Genomic DNA, 3,249 nt, shown 5'->3' with positions numbered 1-3,249 from the left:
TACTACAAGGCACAAAAGCTCCAGAAGAAGGCGGTAGGAACATTTAACCGGGCGTTCCGCTATCCCCACACTGCGCCGAAGCCAGTCCCGCTAGTGCCTGAACTGCGGGCTGGATGTTCAGCCATCCGAAGAGGCATCCGGCCGGTGGCTTCCGACTTGTCGGAGGGGACGTCTCTCCACCCGCAGGGAGAGAGACAGCCGCCTGAGCCGCTGGAGCGGCTCCTGGAGCAGGAGCTCCTGCGAGACACGCTACGTGAGGGGCAGTCTCGCTGGAGGGTTCAGGCATACCCTCCACAGTGCCTAGGCACTGCCCATCACTTCCTCCTTAGTGTGGTTAGCTTTGGGGTGACCAGTGGCTGGGCTGGTCATGAAGAGGGGTCACTGGCTGAACAATATCGGGAGTATGCTTGAGGTACAGGATCAGGAAGAGCTGCTGGGTGTGGCCGCTATGTGGCTCCACCACTAGCGAGATGGCTTTTCAGTCTCAACTGATGGCCAGCTTACTACCTGTCTTTTCCAAAAAACCTCTCCAAGACAGGTAGCCATGAGGCGTTGTTTTTATCACGCCTCCCCTAAATTGCATTTACTCAAAGTGCCCGCCATTATTGGGGGATACATTGAGCAGCGCGTTTAACCTAAATATTTTAAAAATGCATTTGGTACCCTGACGTCGGCTATCATGTCCACCTGCTCATTCCAGAAGGGCAGGGTAGTATGGCAAAACACCTGACCCTACTGTTCAACGGTATACCTCATAACTTCTGAAATGAACTCACAAACCTGCCCTCAATCTATGAAATTAACAGGACTATGAGAACGCCGACCTCATAAGCACAGATCCTGCTACCTGGCACTTACCAAACCAGTCCTAAAAACTGGACGAAGTGTTCAAACTATTCGGCACAAGAGGGCAGAGTCTGGAATGAGCACCACACTAAACCAGACAGCAGTACCTCTACGTGTCCACCAGGGGCGTCTACCTCATGGTACTGGTGAAAGCTCGGGGCCTGCATGCCAAACCTGTAGCATTTTAGGCCACGGCCCAGAGCAGGCCCCAGGGGAAAATGTGCCACCCCCCAACAAACATCGTCCCTACAAGAACAAGGAACCAGAAACCAAAGAAAACAACAATGAAGACAGATAAGTATGGTTCCTACCATCACATAAAGGTTAAGGGTTGTACTAACAAGGGGTGGATGAATCACGCCTGGTTAGGAAGCTATCACTCTTGGTAGTTATATACCAAAAAATAAATACAAGGGGAATAGAATTAATATCTTGCCACCAATTCAGCAAGCACCCCAAGTGGTCTACCCTCCCACGATGGTGAATGTCGCACCATCGTTGATAAACCACTTGAGTATTTCACCAGGTATACCCATTCATGGGATTTGTAACTACTACCATGGATCCAAGGATACTTTATGGTAGACATCGACCTTGAAGATGCACACTATTCAGTACCTTCTCATATAAGTTTCGGATATACCGCAATTACCTGGATGGAGTAACCATGATGAGCGTTGCGGCATTTAAGTCAAAGTTATCCAGAATCAACTAGCCCTGACACTTAGAAACATTCCGTCATGACATGTCTATATATTAACGACAAACTATCCTTGGATACAGCTTTAGCTGCATCGCTTCTCGGCCTTTTGGCTAAGATCAAGTATAGTATCTGTTCTTATCAGTTTAATAATCTGATACGTTCCTTATCTAGGGACCATATATTAAATTGAAATTTGGATCAGGGAGATGGAATAGGGGCTTGCTCCGTCCACTCCACGCATCGACCCAGTATTGCAGTGCCTCTGGGAACGGTGCACAAAATATATATCCAGATATTTACGTTGACCATCCACAACGTTGTTATCTGGTATTCATTAAGACTATCAGTCATGGTGCATTAACCACCAATCAACTACGTGGCAAAGTAATTGGGATATAGCAGCATTACCAGCTACTGAACTTTGTACCTTTCCTATGAGCTGAGATACTAGTGTTCAAAACTATCTCCATACCTGTAATATGGGGGCAAATGGATTAATCTGTAGTGTTATCATGGAATTTATCGGCAGGAATGATTATGGTTGTACACTTCCACCTGTTTTGAGTAACATCTTATGTGTCCTGATGTGTTATTGAGCTTGTAATACTTAATGCCAATATGAATTGACTTAACCATGTTATATATTAACTTACTTAATTCTAGTGAAGCATTTGCTCAGTAATCCACCAAATTTGCATGTTCGTTTATAAGATAACAACATCAGTGGTGGCATATACCAAACCACTTGGGCGGAGAACATCGATATTAGGGGACAATTTATTAACAATTGGAAACCGTATGTCGTCAAACATGTTTGACCATCAGTAACTCACCTATCAGGTGAGCTAAATACTGTAAACATACATTTAAACCAAAAATATTTGCTGAAATCACTAAGCAATATGCACACCAGATATCGATTCCTTATATCCAATTAAATCACCACGTACTAACTTACGTCACATGAAACCAATCTCAAGGCAGCGGCAATGGAGACATTCCCGCGTATTGAGGGGTGGGGGGAACCTAATCTCTATGTTTTCCTTTCCTTCTACCTCTTCAATAGGTACTACGGCTTCATCAGTCGGGTACTACGCAAATTACAGTGGACCAAGTCCACAAGCATGGTTCCCAGTGATCCTCGACATGGTCATTAAAAGAATTGCAGAATTGGGAAGACCATTGCTGTGCTTGGATCAGGAGCACTATCAACCTGATGACAGCATTCCGTCGCATATCCTAGGGAACATACCTGAGGAGCATCAAGAAATGGTACACTGTTTCCAAAACAGGAATTACACATTCAACTATAAAAATAAAAAAAAAATAAAAAAAAAACTGTACTGGAGCTCCTGGCAGGTCTTCACCACAATGAAAGACATGTTCTGTTAGCCTACTCAACTTGGGTACCGCTCACTGGTGATCAGATACAGGAGAGGTATATCAATCCATTCCCCAGAAATAGGTACACCCAAATTGGGATGTCAGTGAAATCCTGACATACCTTAGGGGATGATCACCAGCCAGGTCACTCACCCTGGAACAGCCTACCCTGAAGATGGACATGCTGGTGGCCTTACATCAACACAAAGAGCCAGCTCTCCCATCTACTGCGATGGGACAACATGGTTATAACACCAGATAGTGTCACATGCCCATTCAAGGGTTGGCCAAACAGAACAGACCAGGAACATCAGGTC

General features: G+C 45.4%; 1 non-coding gene across 1 annotated transcript; it reads left to right on the top strand.

Annotated features, from left to right (window-relative positions):
- The first annotated feature begins 1,639 nt into the window (after positions 1–1,639).
- LOC116983222 lies at positions 1,640–1,831 on the top strand. Its single transcript, XR_004414649.1, has one exon. It is a non-coding gene; the product is annotated as a U2 spliceosomal RNA (small nuclear RNA).
- Positions 1,832–3,249: the final 1,418 nt, after the last annotated feature.

The sequence above is a fragment of the Amblyraja radiata genome, chromosome 1 (assembly GCF_010909765.2).
Source record: "Amblyraja radiata isolate CabotCenter1 chromosome 1, sAmbRad1.1.pri, whole genome shotgun sequence".
In the NCBI taxonomy this organism is placed as follows: domain Eukaryota; kingdom Metazoa; phylum Chordata; class Chondrichthyes; order Rajiformes; family Rajidae; genus Amblyraja; species Amblyraja radiata.
This window is presented reverse-complemented; position numbering and strand designations above follow the sequence as displayed.